Source organism: Marmota flaviventris, chromosome 1 (assembly GCF_047511675.1).
Source record: "Marmota flaviventris isolate mMarFla1 chromosome 1, mMarFla1.hap1, whole genome shotgun sequence".
Taxonomy (NCBI): Eukaryota; Metazoa; Chordata; class Mammalia; order Rodentia; family Sciuridae; genus Marmota; species Marmota flaviventris.
Genome location: NC_092498.1, coordinates 120,150,146 through 120,175,730, shown reverse-complemented (window position 1 = coordinate 120,175,730; position 25,585 = coordinate 120,150,146). Strand labels below are relative to the sequence as shown.

Genomic DNA, 25,585 nt, shown 5'->3' with positions numbered 1-25,585 from the left:
GTGAGGGTTCCTAGGGCTTCTTAGGGACTGTGCCTGGTTTGGGATGCAGAATCTGCCACCTCCTTTCTCAAGGGCCTCTCATTGGTTGGTTTATTTATCTCACAACTTTCCAATGTTTATTTTAAATCCCAGTTTATTTCTCTACTACACATGAAGAAAATGAAGGTTTTAGGGTATACCAATGATGAGATAATGTCCCATGATTTGAGCTACCCCTCTAACTGAGGACACAGTGCCTTTATCTGCTCCCTGAGTGGGATCCAGTGTTGACAGCTGCCTGTGTGGCATGGTGCTGAATTGCTGGCTACAGACTCTTAGAAGTTTAACAAGGGCAGTCCTTTCTTACTTACATCATTTTTAGAGTGTGCAGCATTCTTCGTCCTTCATTTCAATCACACACTACTACCCAGTGGGAAAACTGAGGCTCATGAGGATTATGGAATGTTTCTGAGGGCACCCTGCTAATAAGGGTTAGATCTAGGATTCAGCATTATTTTGTTTAAATTAACATAATGGACTTGGGTGTAATAGTGTGTTTGTGGGCACATTCATGCTTGCATACAGGTCTTCAAATTCTAGCAAATGTATAGATTCATGCAGCCACCACCATGATCAAGATATAGAATAATCTCATCTCCTCAAAAAAGCTCCATCATGTTGTCCCTTGTAGTCATATTCTCCTACATCCCTATCCCCTAGCAACCACTGCCTGGCCTGTTGACCATCACAGTACTTCTGTCTTTTCCAGATGTTACAAAAATGGAATCATATAATATGAAACCTTTTGGGACTTCCTTCTTTCACTTAGTATCATGCTTTGGGATTCATCGAAATTTTATCAGTAGTTCATTCATTTTAATTGTCTTCTAGTGTTCCATCACTACCCAGTTTCTATTTGTTTTTTAACCAGAAACAAAATTCACTAGTTTTTCTCCCACATCAGCTACTCTTATATGCAGCATCATCTATGATTAGGAACATTTCTAGGAGATCTTCTCTAATGGGAAGAGCTTTGGTTTTGAACTGAGCCAGCTCAAGTTTGAATTCCAGTTCCAGTGGGATTTGGAAGAAATTGTTTAACCTCTCTGAGCCTTTTTTCTTCTTTCATCTTCTATTGAACAGAAAGAACCTGTGTTCCTCTACTGTGTTAATTGTGTTCCCAGGGTTTCTAGGTGGAGCAGCCTATGCTGGACTGTGAGTGGCATCCACTGAGAATGTCTACTTGAGCCTTGTATGCTCTCCTCTGCTTTAGAAAGGAACTGCCATGGAAGGCTTCCAGATGACTAGGCCCATTTCCACAAACTCCCTTGTGTCTATAGGCCCCACGCTATAGAAGAAGAGAACCTCAACACTGTCTTCTCAGCTGGAGATGGAGGCCAGTTGAAAGTAACTGCTTGGTTTGGATTGCAAGACACATTTTGTTTGTCCCACAAAATGTTTTTATTTATTTATTTGAGAATGTGGTCTTGCTGTGTTTAGCTTTGGACTCCTGGGCTCAAGTAATCCTCTTGCCTCCACCTTTTAAATAGCTGGAACTATAAGAGGGCTCCACTGCATCCAACTCACAAAGTATTTTTTAAATCTTTCAACCAAATTTTTCCAATTTGAAGATTTCATACATCTTAATTTTATGTGAATTTTCATAGGTAAAATAAAGGTATACATAGCATGTAAAGTCCAGCTTTGCTTATATCCCCACACTATCCTAAAAATCACAATCCTGCCTCAGGCAGCTTTGCTTTATTTTTTTATTGATTTTTTAAAAAATAAATGACAGCAGAATGCATTATAATTCTTATTACACATATACAGCACAATTTTTCATATCTCTGGTTGTATATAAAGTATGTTGACACAAATTCATGTCTTCATATATTTTCTTTGGATGATGATGTCTATCACATTCCACCATTCTTGCTAATCCCCTGCCCCTCCGATCTCTCTGCCCTATCTAGAATTCATCTATTCCTCCCATGCTCCCCCTCTCTACCCCACTATGAGTCAGCCTCCTTATATCAGAGAAAACATTCAGCATTTGTTTTTTAGGGATTGGCTAACTTCACTTAGCATTATCTTCTCCAACACCATCCATTTACCTGCAAATGCCATGATTTTGTTCTCTTTTATTTCTGAGTAAAATTCCATTGTGTATATATGCCTCATTTTTTTTTTTATCTATTTATCCACTGAAGGGCATCTAGGTTGGCTCCATAGTTTAGCTATTGTGAATTGTACTGCTATAAACATTGATGTGGCTGTGTCCCTGTAGTATGCTGATTTTAAGTCTTTTGGGTATAGACCGAGGAGAAGGATAGTTGGGTCAAATGGTGGTTCCATTCCCAGATTTCCAAGGAATTTCCAAACTGCTTTCCATATATAGGCTGCACCAATTTGCAGTCCCACTAGCAATGTATGAGTGTACCTTTTTCCCCACATTCTTGCCAACACTTATTATTGTTTGTCTTCATAATAGCTGCCATTCTGGCAGGAGTGAGATGATATCTTAGAGTATTTTTTATTTGCATTTCTCTAATTGCTAGAGATGATGAACATTTTTTCATATATTTGTTGATTCATTGTATATCTTCTTCTGAGGAAGCTCAGTCCACATTTGTACCCAGCCATGGTGGGCTACACTTGAAAAGGGACATGTGTCTTTGGTTCTCTTCTAGTTTTGGACTTGTCTTGCACCCTCAGTCATGATACCTAACTGGTTTCTCTAGGCATTTGGGTGTTTGGATGTGGCTACAGTTGATGGGACACCAATGAGACCACACCTTGCATGGGAGGGGCAAGGAGAGCATCCCAGGAGGTAGGATTTGGGCCATGTAGGCAGTGAAGTATTCACACAAGGAGAGAGGTGGGATTCAGGGGAAGGAGACAACATTGCTGTGCACAAGTGGGACCTTCCTTGGGTAGCCTTTCCTGTCTTCCCATCTGCCTAGCTAGATCACATTCCCTTCTGCTTGCCCACATCCTAGGCCTGCATCCATCAGGGCATCTGTTTGCTCCTATTCCCTCTAACCTACTGCCAAAAAAGTTAAAATAAATAAGAAAAAAATAGTTATTTACCCTGTAAAGATGTGGGGTGTGTTAGGGGAGTCTGCACCTTATCTGTCAGCTATAAGGGTGGGTGTTATGCTCAGCAAGAGGCAGCACATATTAGACTTTCAGAAATCCATGTTAAAACAAATGGAAGAGCAGGAGGTATGATGGGAGGTGCAATTGGAGAGACAGCGGGAAGCTGGATGCCAGGCTGTCCTTACCTGGTCTCACAGCAGGAGGAATCCTTTGATTTTTTTTTTTTTTTAATACTAGGAATTACCACTGAGGGGCGCTTTAGCACTGAGTTACATCCCCACTCCTTTTTATTTTTAATTTTGAGACAGGGTCTCATGAGCAATCCTCCTTCCTCAGCCTCCTGAGTTGCTAGGATTACAGGCTTGTGCTATCATGCCCAGATCTGATTTTTTTTTAATGGAATTTTTTCAGACAGATGACCAAAAAATAGACTAGTATAATAAATTCCACTTTATTCATCCCTCAGTTTCATTGATCTTCAACTCATAGCCAGTCTTGTTTCATTTAAATTCTATTCCAGTTTCACCTTTCCTTTTATTTTTTTCTCAAATTCAGAACACATACATCTTCCATAGTATTTTAAAATATAAGTACCTAAAAAAAAAACAAACAAACAAAAAAAAAAAAAAAAAAACAGAACCCAAATAGTAATCTTCTAGTTTGCCTTTAAAAATTATATCCCTTAATATCACGAAATGTATGGTTGGTGTCTTTGGCAGAAGTGGTTTCTTCAGTGATGAGCCCCACGTATAAGAAGGCTTGGTGGGTGGGTGCAATAGGGCAGAGGTTAGGTAGAAGGTGATGATGAAATAGAAAGGAAAGAACGAGGGAGAGAGAACAGGGCAGGTTGCCTGGGAGATGGCAAATGAAAGATGGAAAGTAGGGTTAGGATAGGCTCTTTACTGAAGGCACTGTGTCCTCTTCCAAAAATATCTTTATCAGACCCAGGAAAGAGCCCAGAACTCTGCCTGGCAGCTTTTCCCTATAAACTAATCACAGACTTTTCCCACTGGAAAGGAGAACAAGGACCATATGTTGCTGGGAGGGTGTGAAGCTGGGGGTGAGGTATCTTATTTTAATTTGTCAGTGAGTCATCATTTAGTACACACCAAGGATCCTCTTTCTGCTCATACTGGGAGATAAAGGTTATCTTGGGGTAGTAGCATCCCCTAATGTAAAGGGTGATACTCACAGCAGGAGGCAGGACAAAGACCTGAGACTTTTTCCTTACCCCCAGATGACTTCTCATGGTGAACATGATATGTTTTCTCAAGGGTGAACATTGAGTAGATGGAACCAAACTTATATAAAATTTACTTATACAGCATTTTTTGTATGCTTTGCTTTTGCACTGAAGAGATTCTGTTGTACTTATTATGAAATAAGTGTTATAAACAAGTTCTACCTCCCCCCCTCAATTCAGTGCTGGAGATGATTGAACAGACAGGTAATCCACCACTAAGATACATCCTCCAACTCTTTAAAAAAAAAATTTTTTTTGAGACAGGATATTACTGAGTTGTCTGGGCTGGCCTTGAACTTGCGATCCTTCTGCCTCAGCCTCCTGAATAGCTAGGATTGCTGGCATGCACCACCATGCCTAGCCTATGTTTATTTCTTCCAGTTTCCTTCCAGTCTTTATCTGTAGGTGCAGGCATTTGGCCAGGTTCTTGTGGAAGGCAGAGGTCTCTGGAGTCTCAGGTCCCTGCTGATTAATAGCAGTGGAACCAACCTGGGTAATAGGTGTAGACCAACAAGCTCCTCTGCTTCTGTTAGATGGTTATAACTTGACAGCCAAGCTAGGCCAGGGGGGAGAGATAGACAGACTATGTTCTCATCCTATCCAGGGTAACTCTAGCTTTTTGCTTAGGACTCCATGTTGAAAGCAGGCCAGAAGTGTAATAAAGCATACCATTTACCTGTAAAGGCAGGTGAAGGGCATTTCCATACTTTTGTCTTTCTGCTTCTGTGCAGGCTCTCTTCCTTCTACACACCTTTTCAGGCCCACTCAGTGAATATGGCACTGCATCTATGGAGGCTTGGCTGCCCTGTCCCCTACCTGTTAGAATGCAGTGTGTCCTTGTGTATGTTCTCATGCAAATGTGTATGGCACTCATTATTTTGTGGCAGTTTTCTTCCCTGAGCAATTAGACAAGGAGCCTCTAAGGTCAAGGACAGGTTCTTTCTGATGTCTGAATCTCTAATTGCTACTTTGTGGGTCCGAATGTGGAAGGCAATTAAGTCAATGTGTATTGTTATACATAATAGTCAGTGCATCTGAAAGGGTACTGGGGGTAACTGAGGCTTCTTGCCACTGCTGTCCCAGTCATAACCCACTGCTGTATCTCTCAGGAAGTACCAAAGATTCTCAGTGTACATTTGTGGATGTGGCTTAGGAAAACATGCTGCAATGTGATGGTAAGAGAAACACACGTAGTCATTCAGTGTGATGTCAGTGGATGATGAAAAGAATCAAGCATGTATTTTGCTTTTCCTTTATGAATCATACCTCAGAGTCACCAAATAATTGGTGTGGGAAGTTTCTCTTTTAGAATATTTTGGGCAATAAGTACAGAAAAATAATAGAATATGTGTAGAATAAATGTAGAATATGTATACTCTCTAAAGAATTACAAGATCTAGCAAAAATCTGGTGGCAGCTAGCACTACCAGAAAGAAAGCCAGACACTATTTGCCTCCAGAGAGAAATGCACAGCTCCACTTGGCAAGAAGTCTTGCCCAAAATTGGGCCTAACTCTGCCCAAACCTCTAGGTGTAACTTCTAATTCTCAGGAAGTACAGGGCACAGAGGAACATGTTAAACAATAAAGGAATGAAAGCAACACATCTGGACTATATATTTTTTTATTATTTTCTTTTATTTTTAGTTGTTGTTGGACACAATACCTTTATTTTATTTATTTGGTTTTTGTGTGGTGCTGAGGATCGAACCCAGCGCTTCACACGTGCTAAGTGAGCACTCTACCGGTGAGCCACACCCCCAGCTCCCCCAGACTGTATCTTTACAGGAGAAATTAGCTATTTTCTTCAACAAATGAGTTGCAAGGACAAATAAAGAGGAGCTTATATCTTTAAAAAGACTTAAGGGACATAACAGTATAAAGTAGGGATAGTATTTGAATTTTGTTTTGGATAAATTGTAGGGGTCTTTTTTTTTTTTGAGACAGTTGGGGAAATTAAAAATATAAATTTGTACTTTTTTAAAATTATGGGTTTTTTAAAGTTATTTTCTTCTAAAGCTTCTTCAGGGTTTGTGGATAAAATCATACCTTATGTGGTATGAGAAGGTAGAAGATATAGATGAAACAAGATTGGTTCCAAGTATACAATTTTGGTGTCTGGGTATGTAGGGGTTCTTTATATTATATTCTTTAATTTTGTATGTTTGAGATTTCCTGTAATAAATTTTCAAAAAGAGTGCAACAGATTACCATTGACACATTTTTAATTGCTGATATGAGATTATTTCACATAAAATATCAGAATTTAAGCTGGGAAAGAGTCCAGATTTTGTGTTTCAGTGGTAGAGCTCTTGTCTAGCATGAGTGAAGCTCTGGATTCTTTTGCACACAAAAGAAAAGAAAAAAGTCAAAATTTAAGAGGAGAAGTGTTGCAGGTTGAGTTCCTGAGGAAGCAGACAAAGAGGGAATTTAGCATGTAGGCAGTTATTAACGTGAGTCCTTGGGCACAACATCTTTGGGAGGGAATAGGAAGAACTGGAGGGGGCACAGGGAGAAGCTGATCTGCAGCATCCAGTGACGGTGAGGTGAAGTGAGCACTGGATCTGTCACAGCTTTCAAAGACAAGCAGAATTGTGCCAAGATGGCTAGGCCTTCATACACACACACAGGCACACATAGCACACATGCACGGCATACACACAAACTCTCTCACTGATCATTAATTGGCCGTGACAGTCTCAGGGGTGGAACTCAGAGGAGGCTAATTGGCAGCCTCTAATTGGACAGCACTCCCAGCTACTAAGGCATCCAGGCCCCAGTGGAGGGATCTGAGTGGTGCCTCACAGAGTTCATTGCAACAATGTAGTTGGTACTCCATATCTGTGGTTATTGAATTTAGGAATTCAGCTGACCACAGATTGAAAAATATCACACCTGCATTTTATGCTAATTAGAAGCTCTGATCAGCAGCTTTAGATATCTTGATGGAAAACCTAAATAAATTAAGTTTAGGACATTCTTTCAGTAATAAAGGTGTTTTGGTGAAAAGATTGGAAACTATTCTTTGGTGCTTTGTGAAAATATTTTGGATTAATGTGTACACAAGATATTGTCATTTCTTTATATTAATTCAGAAGTTATTTTTCAAATAATAATTTTTCAATATTGAAATCTGTGAAGTTAGCCAATCCCAAAATAACAAATGCCTAATGTCTTCTCTGATATAAGGGAGGTGACTCAAAATGGGGTAGGGAGGAAGAGCATGGGAAGAAGATTACCTCTAGATAGGGAAGAGAGGTGGGAGGGAAAGGGAGGGGGAAAGGGAATTGCATGGATGGTGGAAGGAGACCCTAATTGTTATACAAAATACAAGTATGAAGATGTGAGAAAAAAAATAGCATCATCTTAGATTAGGTAGAAAGAAGTGGGAGGGGAGAGGAGGGGAGGGAATAGGGGGATAGGAAAGATAGTAGAATGAAACAGACATTATTATTACTGTGTGTATATATATATATGTGACTACATGATCAATATGATTCTGCAACCTGTACACTCAGAAAAATGAGAAATTATATCCCATCTGATTCAAATATATGATATATCAAAGTCATTGTACTGTCATGTATAACTAATTAAAACAAATAAAAATTTTTTAAAAAATTTGAGAAAAAGTTTTCCTAGAGGACTAAAATTATGGTGTTGATGGATGGATTCACTTTATCTTTTGCCCTTTTAAAGTAATATAAAAGCTTTTGTCAGCATCTTGCTTTGTTGCCTAGGCTGGCCTCAAACTCCCCAGTACAGGTGATCATCCTGCCTCAGCCTCTGAGCACCACACACAACCCAGAGTGCTTTTTAAATCAGGCTATTTACTAGTTTACTGTGGAGAACTTGCAACTGTTCAGGACAATTTAATGAAATTAAGGGTACCATTTAGGGTCTGAAGGAGAAAAGGCAGAAGTGTGTGTGTGTGTGTGTGTGTGTGTGTGTGTGTGTGTGTGTATGTGTTGAAGATACCAGTAACAGAGCAGTCCTCATCTTGGCTAATGTGGATCCTTCACCAGGGAGCTCTGTGCAAGTTTCAGTCACGTGCTTTTCATCCTTTCAGGTGCCTAGGAAAGCAGGCTCTTCCTGGGAAGAGCCCTGTCCAGCAGCTGAAAGCATCAGCATTGCCATGACTCCCATCTACATGGACAGCCCATGAAAGGTAAAGGAGGCCACACCAGTGGGGAGCTATCTAGTGTTCTCAGAGACCTAATGTGGAGAGTAGGATGGATAGCCCTTCCAATCCAGAATCGAATATGCTGAAACTTTGGATGAACCTTACCCCAAGCCCTTTTAAGTTTCTATTACTATTACTGTCTTTATTAAGCAGCTTTCTTATTCACAGTTGTATGGAAGCTAACTTCTAGTTAGTGCAGCCATAAAACAATTCAAATTTAATTCTTTTGGTCCAGGCACAAGATCTGGCTGAGCTTTGAAATTAGCCATATGATTCTCCTTCAACATCATAGTTAGTTTTCCCAGACAGGAGTAGAGTGCTTCTGAAAAATCTTCTACAAGAATTCACTCTTCTTTGATAATGGGATTTGTTTTTGCCAGCTTTTTCACTGCTGACTAAAGACCCTGACCAAAATAACTGTAGAGGAGGAAAAGTTTATTTGAGGGCTCACAGTTTTAGAGGTGTTAGTCCATAGAAGGCCAGCACCATTCCTCAGGGATTGAGGTGAGGCAGAACACCATGGTGGAAGAGTGTGGCAGAGAGAAGCAGCTCCCATGATGATCAGCAGGTAGAGAGAACAGACTCCACTCTTTAAATACAAAATATATATCCCATAGTCACACCCCCAATGAGCCACTTCCTCCAGCCGCACCCCACCTGCCTCCAGTTACCACTCAGTTAATCCCATCAGGAATTAATCCACCAGTTATGTTAAGGCTATAATCCAATCATTTCTCCTCTAAACTTTCTTGCATTGTCTCACATGTGAGCTTTTGGGGGATACCACATCTAAACCATAACAGGATTGTTCTGTTTTTTTAGACTCCTTAGAAATAACAGTCAAAACAGGAACATCCCAGGGTAGGAAGAACACAAACAAAAAATTCAGAATTTAGCCACCTATAAGGAATAGCTAATATAGTCAAAGGGGAGAAAACTCCATAGGTGTGACTTTTTGGCTTTTAAAAACGATAGACAACTCTGTCAGCTTCACCTCCTGGAAAATTCAGTTCTTATCAGATCTCTGCCACTGGGAAATGGAAATTTATCAGTGGACATTTTTTTTTTCAAAATTGTATATTTATTCCTAGATTCATTTATTTTACTTTCATGTTATAAAAGTTTTTCATGTCATTTTTATAAACCACTTTTTTTTTCAGTGCAAGGGATCAAATCCAGGTCCTTGCACATTCTACAAAAGTGATCTATTACTGAGCTAAACCCCCAGGTCCAAAAGTATGATTTTTAAAAATAGTTGTGGGCTAGAGATATAGCTTAGTGGTTTAACATGAGCTAGGCCCTAGTTTCAATTCCCCGACACCACACACACACACACACACACACGAAATGTAATATTTCATCATATGAATATATCTTCATTTAGAACCAGTATGTTAAAATTACAAATGGTTTCTGATTTATAAGATAAATTTTAGCAATTCTATAGATTTTTTATACTCTGGTGCAATACAATGATAAATAACATTATAAAGAATTTTCATACAATAATTATTTCACATATCTCTGATTATTTTCTTCACGTAATCCCTAGAATTATACTGTTTGGCTACTTGGATAGAGGGATTAAAATCAGAAAATCAGACTATAGGTAGCTTGTAGTTTCTATGGACCAGAGGCCAGCAAACCTAAATACATACTTCAATCTTTGTGGGTAAAAAAGCAAAATAAGGCTATTGTATAGATATTTCTATAACCATTTTAACTTTATAAAAATAGTTTTTGGCTCAAAGGCTATAAAAATACAGATGGCTAGCTAGACTTGGCCTGCAAGCTATAGTTTGCTGACTGCTGTTCTAAGGGGTAGCTTGAGGTCCCAAGGAGAATCTGTGATCAAATAATGTTCTGTTGGTCAATAAAGAGGTTTTGGACCTGTTCTTGCTCATGCAGCATCATCTCACTCTCAATATCATCATCACCTCTGCTGGTATAGTTCTGGCAAAGAGGGGACAGGAATGGAAAAATGAGATACATAAGTCCCCTGCTGCCCATTACCTTTTTTTTCCTTTTCTTAATATCTATTCATTGCTCTTTCAGGACTTTAAATAGTGCCAAGGATTAGACAGGAAAAAAAAAAATAAAGAAATTGTAGACTCACAAAAGTTAAGGTTGAACTGCACCAAATATTAGGTTGCTCTTTAGGACGCTCTTCTCATCTTCCCATTGAACATCGAGACTCCCAGGTTTAGAGAAGGAGATGCAAAACTGCTATGAAATGTCCTGCTGACATTCTCAGAAATTCTCACCAATGTCTCAAGGTAGCACCTCGTGTTAACTGCATGGTTGATACCTGCCTGTGCTTCTCCACAGCCACAGTTTTCTAAGGTTTGTGAATTTGAGTTTGCAGTGGATGAAAGGACATGGTAGCAATATTGATGAAAAGAACACACAAGTATCTCAGTTATTCTACCTTTCAAGTTGAAGAAAAGTTGTAGGAAGCAGGGACCTTAATAAATTGCCACTTCTGTTTTCATTGGTAATCAAACATAAAAATGTAAGAAGATTTTGAAGAGGTGGAGAATCTTTGGAAAAATCTTCTGTCATTTTTGTTTCAAATAACATGACTGGTTGCACTCAACATAAGTAGAATGGGGAGGGGAAGACAGCTTCAGAAAACCCCTCAAATGAGTGCTTGTGTACGTGAAGTATCAGCTTCTTCATGATTTTGTTACACAACTACTGGATTAGACGGTATGGCTGCTTCTGTACTGGCTATGTGCTCAGGAAGATTAATAGAGACTTCTTCCTGCATTGAGTCCTCTTCTCTCATCTGGCTGACACATTCAGTAATCAACAGAAGAAACTTCATATCTCAGTGTCCCTCCCAGAGGGCTGCTCATCACTGCCAAGAGGACAAGATATTGCCACTGTAGCATTTTCCTGCCATCCCCACCAGGCTGCTCTGTAGCCTTTTTCCCCTCCTTTTCGTAGATCTGAAGGAATTTTAGGGCAGAAGTCCAAGCCACACTCTTAGGAGACCTGAGGGACTTAAACCCAGGTGCTTTCTCCCACACAGATAGGGTAGTCTGCCCAGGAAGGTGTGAGTTCCTGCCCATGCTTTACATGTGGATATTGTCTTTCTAGATGACTCTCTCTCTTTCTTTCTCTCTCTCTCTCTCTCTCTCTCTCTCTCTCTCTCTCTCTCTCTCTCTCTTTCGCTCTGTCTCTCTCTTTCTCTTTCTTCTTATTCTCCCCTACTTCCCTTTTTCCTCATGAGTCCTTGTTTTTCTCTGTTCCTCCTTGTTTTTTTTATCTTTTTAAAATATTTGTTCTAATTAGTTATACATGACAATAGGATGCACGTCATACATAAATGGGGTATAATTTATCATTCTTCTGGTTGTACATGATGTAGAATCACACCAGTCATGTAGTCATATATGTACATAGGGTAATAATGTCAGATTCATTCTACTGTTCTTCCTACCCCCATACTCCTCCCCTCTCTTCACTCCCCTCTACCTAATCCAAAGTAACTCTGTTATTTTTATTTTTATTTTCTGTTTTCTATATATATATTCTTGCCTCAACAGTTAACCACTAGTATATACTCCATTTCTTTGCTTCCTTGCATCTGCTGCTATCATTGTTGCTGCTTTCTCCTCCTTTGACTTCAGGACAGTACCTTCTTTATGGAGCTTGTAGAAAGCATTGCCTGCCATCTACCCTCAGATTATTTAAATTTCAGGGTTCTGTAGCCCTTGCATGCCTGTCTCATCTGCAGAAGCCACAAGCTGGCCTGTTCAGCTCTGAACAGCTGAATCTGAGTTTGAGGGGCGGTTAAAATTGAATTTGGTCTCTGAGGGATACATCCTTTTCATGGTGTTCACTGCAATGCAGGGGATGAAAGAGATTCATGTAACAAATGATCCCACCAGTTTTAAGTCAAGTGCTTCTCATCACTGCCTTTCTGATTCAAATGAGTCTATGATTGTCACCATACTGTATCATCTTCCCTTTCAACTTTTATAAGCAGCAGGTGGGTGTGGTGGCACATGCCTGTAATCCCAGCTACCAGGGAGGCCAAAGCAAGAGGATTCCATGTTGAGGCCAGTCTAGGCAATTTAGTAAGACCCTGTCTCAAAAAATAAAAAAATTAAGAGGGCTGAGATGTATGATATGTAAGTCAGTGGTAAAGCACCCCTGGGTTCATTGCCTAATACAAAAAAGGAAAAAAATAAAGAGGAGAAAGAGGGCGGGGGGGGGGGGGTGGGGAGAGAGAGAAAATGAGAATGAATAAATAGAAGAAAAAGAAAGAGAAATATGCACATTTAAGGACACAACACTTATTTTTCTCCTCCCAGTATAGCCAGATAAATTTATAACAGTATGGCAGAAAGTGGTGAGAAAACAAAGTCAACATTTACAAAAAGGTATGTGCTATGTCATAGGCTAATGGTGTGTGACCCTAATGGTGTGTGACCCTGGGCAGCTCATCTACCCTCTGGGCTTCGCTGAACTCACTTATCAAACACAAAATTTGGAACAGATGTTTTAAGGGCCTTCCAGGCCTTAACATTCTTCTTATACTGCATGTCATGTACACATATTATCTCATTTTATTTCAAAATATAAACTTTACGAAGTAAAACTTTTATCCCATTTTTACAATGAAGAAATTGAGGGACAAAGAAGTTGCTTTATACAGCAGGGGGTGGAGCTGGGGTTTAAATACAGGAACCATAGTATAGTCTCAAGACCTTCTCTTTAATTAGCATTAGTAATTACTGTACTGATAGGTTCCTGTGAAGACAAATAGAACTCTACCCTTTATTGAGGCATCTAAGTAGTATAGGAAATTGACTTAGTTACAGAGAATCTGAAAAGAGTAAACAGAGTTCATGCTGAATGAGGCAGAGTAAGGAGGATGGAACTTGGAAGGTACAAGGGCAAAAGTTAAGTGTTCTATATTTATTAGAAGTCAAAGAACCAGCATTTATTGTATACCCACTTTGCCAGTGCTTTACAAACCTAATCTTCACAACAGCCTCTGAGGTTCAGGTATCATTACCCCATTTTCCAACTGAGGAAACCAAGACTTAAAGAAGTTAACTGGTTGGAGAGCACTCACCTAGCAAGTCGCTGGGCCCGTGCACCACATTGTGAGTAGAAGGATTTGGTTAACATTGGAATCTTGCCTTTCTTAGGCATGTCCTATCTGTGCAAGTCTTCAGATGTCTACACCTGCCTTTTCCCATGAACTTCATGGCCCGGAGCAGATTCCTCTCTGAACCTTAAGTCCTAATCTAAACATCTCTTATATCTGAGTGTGGGAGGCACACTGTGTTTTTGGTATAAAATAGGCTTAGATTGATCCATGTACTCTTTTGCTTTCTGCCAAGAGACTCCCTTGTAAACAGTTTTGGACTTAGATTAGAACTTATAGTAAGAAAAACCAACAGAGCTGCAAGATAGTTGATTCATAAATCCTACCATATAATAATTCTCATACTTCACATGGTGGAATTCGCCTGTAGAACAAAAGTAAATGATTCCTTACAGATGGGATTAGCACATAAAGATCAAACTTTAGGAGAGGCACATGAACAAAGTTTTTATTGCCCACCAGGTGTGTTGTTATATTAAAAAAACATGTAAATTCTTTAAAAATGTAATTCATATCAGAGGATGTAAGAGAGCTCTCTAAATATAGATAAAACTAAATTGCAACTTTTTCATTTTTATGTTTACTTTTTTTCTTTTTTGTGCTTGGGGTACTCTACCATTGAGCTATATCCCCATCCCTGTTTATTTTTTATTTTGAGACCAGGTCTCACTGTGTTGCAGAGGCTGGCCTTCAATTTGCAATCCTCCTACCTCAGCCTCCTGAGTCTCTGGGATTATAGGCCTATTTACTTTATTTTTTATTGTGGTAAAATATACATAATATGAAATTTATTTTATCTCTTTTTTCAGATACAGCATAGCTTTGGGGAAAGGGACTCATGAAGTGAGAGGGGTGCTTTTTTTATCTTCGCTGCAGTGCTATACCTAGGTGCTGCTTTTAGCACAGTGATTAAATATTTGAACTCCAGTTTCCTCATTTGTGAGAAAATTGAATGTTAGAAATAATATACATTAATACATGATGTACATTTTTCAATAAATTTCAAGGGAATAGAATCATAAAGAGAGTATTTCTGACTACATCGCAATTAAGTTATATGCAACAATTAAACAATTAACTAGGAAACCCCCATGTGTTTGGAAATCAAATAACACACTTCTAATTAATGTTGCAAGAATTATATATGTAAATGACTAGCATCAGCTGGGTATGTGATTTGTATTCAGTCAACACTAGCTCTGATTAGGATTAGTATAATCAGCTTTCTATATTCATCCAAAGATTCGACCAACGATGGATGAAAAATATTTGGGAGAAAAGTACACTGAATATATTTACAGACTTTTATTATCATCATTTATTATCAGCATAACAACTATTTACATAGCATTCATACTATATTATACATTATAAGTAATCTAGAGATGATTTGAAGTATACAAGTAGATGTATACAGACTATATGTAAGTATAATGCCATTTTATGAAAAGGAATTGAGCCTCCATGTTGTTTTTTGTTTGTTTGTTTGTTTAAACTAGGAATTGCATCCAGGGGGCCTTTACCACTGAGCTATGTCTTCTGTTCTTCCTATGTTTTATTTTAAGACAGAATAAATTTCTCAGGGTCTTACTAAGTTGTGCAGGCTGGCCTCCAACTTGCAGTCCTCCTGCCTTAGCCTCCCAAGTCGTTGGCATTGCAGGAATGTTCCACCACACCTGGCATCCGTGGAGTTTTGTATCCTGAGGGTGGTGGTGTCTTGGAACCAATCTCCCACAGATTCAGAGAAATAACAGTTCCTATGATGCCAGATTATTAATCTATCTCTGCCGATAGGGATTACTTCCTCTCCCTTCTGCCTCTTCTCTCCACTCTAATCCAGGACCAGAAAACACATAGTGTGTAGGGGCTACATGTTTCAAGACTGTCAGCTTTGTATGCTCTGGTGTCAGGCTGCTTACCACTCCATGGACTTGAACCACCTGTGCTCATCTCGCCCAGCCTTGGGTTTGTCATCTGTAGGGTTGCTATGAGAGCAAAGTGAGATGAAACATCTCTGTGGTTAACTCAGACCTAGCTCACAGTAATTCTCCACAGTGTATTATTATATGTGGATGAGGAAGACAGGGATAGGAAAGAAAACAGGGTAGAAGCCAGTAAATGAACTTGACTGAGCCAGTCAATTCTTTCTCCATGAGTATATGTGTAAAAATGGGATTGGACGAGGTGACCTTTCCCACCTCTTCTAGCTCTGTAATGATGCTGCTGGACCTCAGAAAGTGAAGTCCTCTAGCTCTGGGTAAGTTGCAAAGGTGATGCCATGCTGTTTGTTCCTCAGAGTGGCTCTTTGCTGAGAAGGGATTTTTTTTGACCAAGGGGAGGAGCTGTCACTGCAGTCCAACTTTGCCAAGGAAAAGAAGTACCTGTAAAATTAAAGCAGACAGCAGTACACCGAGGGTTCCAAATAACAGAACTGTGTGCCAGCCTTGGGAAATGGTCCTTTTTGCCACCAATTCATCATTCTGACAATAATGTTTGTCTCGCTATCTGTCTGATAAGTGGAATAGAGTTACACAGTATTCTTCTCTACATTCTGTTCTCTGGAAGTTGATTTTTATTTAACTTATATAAGATTTTGGAAGACATGAGAAGCACTTGGTCCTGGGACTTTGCTTAGGAACCTATCAAATGATGTCTTTTATCCAGAGCCTGAAAGGACATGGTGGCCAAGAGAGGATCCTGCCACATGAGACCTGAACCACTGTTAGGGCCTCTTCCCTCCCCTGGCTCCATGACCTCTAGCAGATACTCTCATAAGGAGGCTTGACTCTCAACAGCCCAGCCCAGGTTGCATTTCCATGGTAAATGTCTCTGGAGTCATCACTTTGCTCAATCACCTCCATCTCCGTGGACCACCCCGTCCCCAATGCAGAAGACCATTTCTCACCTGCATCCTGCAGCAGCCTCCTGCATAGTTTCTGCTGCCATTCAGTCCTGTTCAGTCTGTTTCTACCTTGCCTGGAGTCACTTTCTGCAGTGAAGTCTTATTGTATCATCCCTCATTAAATCTTTTTATGGCTCTTTTTCTCTTTAGGGTAAAAGCAGAAATCTTTACAATAGCCTGAAATGTCTTGCAAGATTGGGGCCCTACCTTCCTGTTCAGCTTCATTTTCTGCTTCATCCTCACCCTCACTCTTATACTCCAGTGACCTCTATAAGCACCAGATTTCCTACTGCAACTCTGCCTGGCATGTGCTGCCCCTTCTGATTATACCTGGTTAATTCCTCTTCACTGAATCAGATCCCATGTCAGGCACTTGCATAGCTCTGATGCCTCTTTTTTCAGCATCTCATTTTACACAACTCTCTTTTGCATTTGTATGACTGGGATTTCATAAATGCTCACGTTCCACACAAGACTGTGCTCCAAGAGGGCAGCAGCCATGTCTCTTTAGTGCACTGTTAATTCTTCCCCTAACCCAGCCTCTGGTTCAGACACAAAAAATAGTAGGGTCCTTCTCATTTAAAACATTGAGACCTTTTTTCCCGTTGCTAATTTATACCACACCCTGAAATCTAAGTCAAATTGGAACCATTAAGTATATAAGGAGAGCAGCCTGAGATGACACATAGCCCCAGACAGTTATACCCTGTGATGGCCCCAGAGATGCTAGGTTCTACTGAATACCCTTTGGGGCCACATCTGTTAGGGCAGCAGTTTTTAGTGTGTTCATGGGATCCTAGAGACAGTTCTGGGTAATCTTGTTATGTGTCCAAAAGTGGACATTTTCTCCCTTTCTCTGTTTCTTCTCCAAATATATGAATGAATAAAAGGCTTATATCCCCAAGGATCATTCCCTCCAGAGGACCTCTGAAACCTACTAATCAACTTTGCCCTAACCTAAACCTTCCACCATTATTCAGGCTCTTACCTGAAGTCTTTGTGCAAGGCTTCTGCAGGAATCAGGATTCAGTTCAGTCACAGATGTCTCCAAAATGTATTTGGCCTTTCGGTTTTGTTTGTTGTTGTTGTTTGGTTGGTTTTGTTTTGTTTTGTTTTGTTGATTGGGACTACTTAAAAATCTGTCGATTTTTTACAAAAATCCAAGTTTCTATCTTGTATTATAAATAGGCACTGGACCTGGGTTTCTGCCTGGCAAAAGTCACATGGAAATCTCTCACCACTCCTATTTAATAGAGAGCTAGAACTTCTACCTAGAGCAATTAGGCAATAGAAGGAAATAAAAGGGATAAAAGTAGGAAAGAAAGAAATCACATTAGCACTGTTTGCAGGTGATATGATCACCTGATATTATACCTAGAAGACCCAAAAACTCCACCAAAAGTCTGCTAGAGCTAAAAAACAAATTGGACAAAATAGCAGGTTACAAAATCAACATACAAGAATCAACAGCTTTCTGTATACTAACGATGAATCTGCTGATAAAGAAAATTAGGAAAACATTTTCATTTACACTAGCTTCAAAGAAAATAAGATACCAAGGAATAAATCTAGCCAAGGAGGTGAAAACTATAGAAAATTGAAGAAAGAAATCGAAGAAGACCTCTGAAGATGGAAAGAACTCCCATGTTCATGGATAGGGACAGTTATTTTGGTAAAATACCTCATACTACCAAAAGCATTATCCAGATTTAATGTAATCCCATCAAAATGCCAATGACACTCTTCACAGAACCAGAAAAAAAAAAAACAGTACTAAACTTCAATTGGAAAAATAAAAAACCCAGACTAGCCAAAGCAATTCTAAGCCAAAAAAGCAATGCTGGAGGCATCACAAACCTAACTTCAAATCATATAGTAAAAAAAAAACTGCATGGTACTGGCATAAAAACAGAAACTTAGACCAGTGGTATGGAATAGAACACTGAGACATATCCACACATGTACATTTATCTGACCCTTGACAAATGTGCCAAAAACACATTGGAGAAAAGACAAGTCTTTTTAATAAATGCTGCTTAGGACAACTGGTTATCTATATGTAAAAGAATGAAATTGAACTCACCCTGCTCAAAAAAAACAACTCAAAATGGATCATAGGCCTCAGAATTAGACCAGAAACTATTTATCCCAGAAGAATATGTAGGGTCAACACTCCAGCTTTTAGGCACAAGCAATGACTTTCTCAGTAGGACTGCTAAAGCTCAGGAAATAATGCCAAGAGTTAATAAATGGGGCAGCATCAAATTAAAAAGCATCTACCTGGCAAAGGAAACAATTACGAATGTGAAGACAGAACCCCACAGAATGGGAGAAAATCTTTGCTAGCTACTCTTCCAACAGAGGATTAATATCTAGAATATACCAAAAAGAAAAAAAAACTTTACATACACACACAAAAAACAAACAACCCTACTAATAAATGGGCAAATGAACTAAACAGACACTTCTCAAAAGAAAAAAAAAATGCTCAATATTTTAACAGTTAGGGGAATGCATATTAAAACTATACAGATTTCATCTCACTCTGATCAGAATGACATTCATCAAGAATGCAAATAATAAATGCTGGAGAGGATGTGGAGAAAAAGGAACACTTACACTGTTGGTTGAACTGTAAATTAGTACAACCACTATAGAAATCAATTTGGAGGGTCTTCCAAAAAATAAGCATGAAACCACCAGATGACCCAGCTATACTACTTTTAGGTATTTTCCTTGAAGAATTAAAGATCATCTTACTATCGTGATACACGCATATCCATGTTTATAGCAGCACAATTCACAATAACCAAACTATGGAACTAGCCTAGTTGTCCATCAGTGAATGAATGGATAAAGAAAATATAGTATATAAACACAAGAGAGTTTTATTTGGCCATAAAGAAAAATGAAATTATGTCATTTGCAGAAAAATGAATGGAACTAGAGACCATCGTGTTAAGTGAAGTCAAACTCAGAAAGTTAAGGGTCATATGTTTTTCCTTGTAATGTGGAAGCTAGAGAGGAAAAAGGAAAACAAAGGTGGAGGTGAATCTAAAATTCAAAAGGAGATCAGTAGAGGAAAGGGATCAAAGTGGGAGGTACAGACGGAGGTGGGGAAGTGCTAGGGATTTATATTGACCAAATTATATTGTTACATTGTGACATGTATGAATATGTAACAATAAATCCCATCAATATGTACAACTATAATGCACCAATTTTAAAAATGTGGAAAAAATCATGGATACTTAGCAGCCTATAGCCCATTCCTTTAAAATAAATAAATATAATATTTTTTTCAGCCAAGCCAGACATAATTGTGCACACCTGCTACTTGGGAGGATGAGGCAGGAGGATCACAAGTTCAGTGCCAGCCTGTTTATAAAACTAAACAAAGGTCTGAGGTATGAAACCCTAGCACACATGAGACTCTGAGTTTACAAAAAGAAACAAATAACAAAACAATAACCAAAAACATCCACAACTCAGACAGATTTTATCAATACATACTATCTACAGTCTCCACTATTTTTTTTTTCCCTTGGTGCTGGGGATTAAACCCAGGGTCTGTGCATGCTAAGCAAGTGCTCCTGTACTGAGCTATATCCCCAGCCCTATACACATTTTTTGCGGGCGGAGCAATCTTTGCTCTAGACCAGCTGTCCAAGAGAAATTTCTACAATGATGGAAATATTTTTTGTCCGTACCATCCAACACAGTAGCCCCTCCTCAAACATGGCTGTTGAGCTAATTGCAGTATGGCTAACATGATCCAGGAACTGAATGATTTTATTTCAGCAGATTTATATTTTAAAAACCACATTTAGCTAATAGCTTCTGTATTGCATGGCCCAATTCCAGACATTTATAATTGTTATCCTACATCAAAAAAAAATTGATTAGACTATTAATTCTACACTTTTCCTATATTCATTTACTCGGGGTTTTCTTGTGTATTTATTTCATATTTTTACTTATTGTTAGCCTCAGGTCTTATGGCATGATGTGAGATATAAAATTATAATAGCCATTCACAAAAAGGGAATTAGGATGAACATGTGGAGAGAGCAAAATACCAATCATCTGCTGGGTATACATCCATGTCAAATGCTATTGGAAATACGGGAATGAATGAAACTCTTTAAAAATGTTATTTAATGTGTATCATCTCCCTACCCCCGAATGGTAAGCTCCATGAGGACGGCGGGTGGGGGGGGGATTTTCATTTGGGATGATATTCTTTCCTTCCCAGAAATTATAAACCTTGGATAACACCCAGGCTATGAGTCTGAGAGTTTATTCCCAATCCTTCACTCTTGCTCTTCAAGGTATATGGTTTTCTGTTGTGGGTTCCTTTAGGGAGCCTATCTGACCTGAAGGAGCTGGGTGAGTGAAAGGAAGAAGCACCACTTAGCCCATTTGTTTCCAGGTAAAACAGAGCAGAGTGCTATCTCCAGCAGACTATTTGGATTTGGTTGCTTCCTGTTGTCTGATTATCATGCAATATGTGGGTGAAACAGGCAGAGGTGGTTAAGAGCCAGGGAAGTAGGGAGGGAGAAAGAGAAACAGTGTTTGAATTTAGGACCTTGCACACATTAAGTATGTGCTCTTATGACTAAGCTATACCCCAACTCCATTTTCTTGTTGTTTTTTTATGACCTTAATATTCTTGAAGAGTCTTGGCCAGGGTATCCTGTAGAATATCCCCAAATCTGGGTTCTTCTGGTGTTTTTCTTATAGTTAGAATGGAGATACTTCTGAAGTGAGGTGCCTTTCTCATCACATCATATTGGGATACATGAGATCAGCAGGACATGCCTGTGATGGTAACCTTCATCACTTTGTTAATGTTGTTATTTGCCACCTGCTTCCACTACGAAATTACTTTTTTGCCTTAATGAGTACCAAATTTAGTTCACTCTAAAGAGGATGAGGGAAGTTTCTACATATGTTAAGTGGAATCTTCTGTAAGGAAGATTTTGGACAAGATTGTTAAGAAGAAATGTATCATAACCACAGACTGGGATCCAAATTAGAATAAGGTATACTCCATGTTTGTATGAATATGTCAAAATATACTCTATTGTCATCTATATCTAAAAAGAATAAATAAAATTAAAAAAAAAAAAACAACAAATTCATCATAGACTAACACCTTCCTATTTGACTGCCATTCTGTGCATCCTGCCTTTTCTTTTTGTTTATCACTGATCTTATTCTAAAAAATTTCTGCAGGTGGATTGTAGAACTAAAATAAACTCCAGAAAGGTGGGGAAAATGTGTCCAGATGGGGAAAATTCAAGAAATGAAAAAATAAGATAGGACACAATATAAAGCCTTGTAAAGTTGCTAGAGTTTTGTGCTAAATTCAGCTCTGAAATTCTTGCTAGCCAAAGAAATTTGGGAAACATCTTCTGCAAGATTCAGAGCAATAAGAAGAAAAAAATTCTTCAGAAGAAGTGTAACTTTTCCTCTTATTAAGATCTGAGAAAAATATGCAGCCTCGTGAAAGGAACACTTTGTGTGATGCAGAACAGAGCAGAGATCAGGCAGCTGTGTGTCAAATCTGGCCTACCATCTTGCTTTTTAAGTAAAGTTTTACTGGGACAAAGCCATACCCATTGATGCACATACTGTCTATGGCTGCTTTGGTGCTTCCTTGTACAAAATTGAATAGTTGTAACAGAGACCAGGTGGCCCACAAAACCTAATATATTTACTAGCTGGTCCTTTATGGAAAATATTTGCCAACTCATGATTTAGAGAATAGTTCCTTAACCACCAAAAAAAAAAAAAAAAAAAAAGAATTATGTAATTTGTGGCAGTATTTCCCAGTTTAGGCTGGTAGAGCAATTCTCAGGATGCAGTAGAGAGAGATAACCCCTCTAGGGGGACCCAGAAGACAGGGCCTGTGAGTTGCTATATGTGCATAAGAGTTGGTTCTAGTCCCCCTCTGTTAGCTTGTTCTAATTTAATTTTTAGGGCATGGTACCTATTTCTAAGCCTTCCCAGTTGTGGGCTGCTGGTGGTCAGTAATTGCAAGATACCTATTTCTGTACTTCTCTGGGTGTTTATGTTGCCAGCAAAGCCTAACTTTTGGCTTGGGGATTTTTTTAAAGTCATTGCACCTGCTGTAGGAAAGCATGGTGGGTCTTTCATAACCAGGTGCAATTTATCTCTTAAGGGACATTTGATAATATTTAGGGATATTTCTGTCACTTCAGAGATGGGAGGATGATGGATGAAGGATTTCTGACAAGTAATGTGTAGGAACCAGGGATTCTGGTCAACATCCTACAGTACACAGGGCAGCCCCCCACAACAAAGTCTTATTTAATCCCCAGTGACAATAATACTGAGATTGAGAAGCCCTGTTTTAGGAAAAACCATATTTATATTATCTAACAAATAAAAGGATGCATCCTGGAAGTAGTACCCAAGAACCACAAATTAAGAGCCCTGGAAGTTTTCAGAGTACTCTAAAAGGCTTAGTGATTCTCTTCCAATGTTTGCTGTAGAATGCAACCTTTGGTTTATGTTGCAGGAATTCTAGATAAGCAGGGCATAATCCTGCCTTCCAAGATCTTTAAAGGAAATGAGGCAGATTTAACGCTAATTGTATAAAGCAAAACCTGGCACCTACCAGGAGAGATTCTTAGAGATCCAGTGTTTAGCGGGGGCAGGGGTTGATGAATCATTTTACTAAGGGGCCATAATTTGAAACGGCCTTTCAAGACAGCAGGGTTTTTAGCCAGTGATTACGGGGAGAGGAACCTCAGGGTAACAGAACACAGACAGAATTGTGCAAGCAGGGTTTGATTTGGCTGGAAATGTGGGTGAATAGTGGGTTATGGAGCAAAATCACAAGTTAGGCAAATGTTAGGCAGAACCCTCTATGCCCTGGGGGTCAGTTCACAATGGTATAGCTCATAGAGATATGCAAGATCTATAGTAACAGAATAATGGCATGGGATATGTTCTTTAGGAAGATGCAAATGGGAATGGCTCATAGGTAGAGTTTTCAAGAGAGAAGCTGAAATCATAGAGCCCCGGTTAGGAGACAGTTTCAGCCTTCCTTGGTCAGAGCAAGGCTGAGCACGACTTAGAAGTACATGTGAATCTATAAAGGGGAGATCACAGCTGGAGAAGGGAGCTGTCAGATGCCTCAGTTTTGAACCTGGACAATTGAAAGGGTAAGTCATAGTAGATAGAAGGTGCTCAATGTGAGGTTCACCCATTTGTCTCACAATGTCTTTTCTTCCCCTCCTCCAACTTGAATAAAGAATGATTTTTTACTTCTCTACTTTTGGGGGTTTTCTGTAGTGTCAATCTCATGGTTTGAATCTCGTGCTGAAGCAGATTCTTTGGTCCTTCGGGTTTATTGTGAAACTCTTCCTCAAATCTGCCTTGGTTTGGAGGATGGGAATCCCCAGTTTCTGTAGTATAAGGCAGTGCACACAAGACTGAGTGTGGTCTCTAGACTCCTTTAACTCTTCCATCAGGTCCCATTGGGGACTGGAAATGAGAGAAATGGAAAGGATCTTGTATGTAAGTAGCTTTAATGATTGTATGAGATGGAAACATATATGAACATAGTAAACTTATGTTCAATTTATTCTACTGTCTTTCCTATTCCCATCACCTCTCCCTTCCCTTCATTCCCCTTTGTCTAATCCAGTGAACTTCTATTCACCACCACTCCTTTATTATGTGTTAGCATCTGCATATTAGAGAGAGCTTTCAGCCTTTGGTTTGGGGGATTGGCTTATTTCACTTAGCATGATAATTACCAGTTCCATCCATTTACCAGCAAATGCCATAATTTCATTCTTCTTTATGGTTGAGTGAGTAACATTACATTGTGTATGTATACCACATTTTCTTTATCCATTCATCAGTTGAAGGGCACTTAGTTTGATTCCATAAACTTAGCTTTTGTGAATTGAGCAGCTATAAACATGGATGTGGCTGCATCACTGTAGTATGATGTTTTTGAATCCTTTGGGTATGTATATGCTGAGGAGTGAGATAACTGGATCAAATGTTGGTTCCATTCCAAATTTTCTAAGTAATCTACATACTGTTTTCAAGAGTGGTTGCACCAGTTTGCAATCCCACCAGCAATGTATAAATGTACCTTTTTCCCTACATTCTCACCAACATTTATTGTTACTTACATTCTTGATAATTGCCATTCTTACTGCAGTGAGATGGAATCTCAGTATAGTTTTAATTTGTATTTGTCTAACTGCTAGAGATGTTGAACATTTTTTTCATATATTTGTTGACCGATTATATTTCTTCTGTGAAGTGCCTGTTTGTTCCTTTGCCCATTCATTGATTTGGTTATTTGTTTGTTTGTTTCTTGGTATTAAGTTTTTTGAATTCGTTGTATATCCTGGAGAATAATGCCCTGAGGTGCAGGTGGCAAAGATTTTCTCCCATTCTATAGGCTCTCTGTTCATGTTCTTGATTGTTTCCTTTGTTGTGAAGAAGCTTTTTAGTTTGCTATCATCACATTTATTGATTCTTGATTTTACTTATTATGCTTTAAGAGTCTTATTGAGGAAGTTGGTTCTGAAGCCAACATGATGGAGAGTTGGGCCTACTTTTTCTTCTGTGAGGAGCAGGTTCTTTGGTCTCATACCTAGGTCCTTGATCTACTTTGAGTTGAGTTTTGTGCAGGGTGAGAGATAGGGATTAAATTTCTTTTTATTACTGTGAGAGGCCATCCTCAGACATGATTTGAGTTACCTCCCTGGCTGGGTGAGAGGCACTTAGACACAGCTGTGTCAGAGCTATTCCCCACCTTTCTCCAGGTCCGAGGGCTTGTCCATGCAGAGATGTGTCTGGCCACTACCCCGAAGACCCAATTGTCACCCCTGACCTTGGGATGCTGCCCCCCTTAACCTTCATTGGATGGGATTTTCCCTGGAATTTTTTGTTCCCCAATAAAAGCCCACTCCCTGGCATGTTCTCTCTCTCTAGCTTGTCTCTTCTATAAACCTCGCTACCACATTAGGTGGCTGGAGGCGGGAGCTAGGAGAAGC

General features: G+C 39.3%; 1 long non-coding RNA gene across 1 annotated transcript in view; it reads left to right on the top strand.

The window, feature by feature from the left end:
• The window catches only part of LOC114106507 (uncharacterized), a 100,996-nt gene that overhangs the window by 45,215 nt on the left and 30,196 nt on the right, over nucleotides 1-25,585 (top strand). Inside the window, exon 9 of the long non-coding RNA XR_003585203.2 lies at nucleotides 8,392-8,490. This is a non-coding gene — a long non-coding RNA (uncharacterized lncRNA). The remainder of the gene's footprint in view (nucleotides 1-8,391; nucleotides 8,491-25,585) is intronic.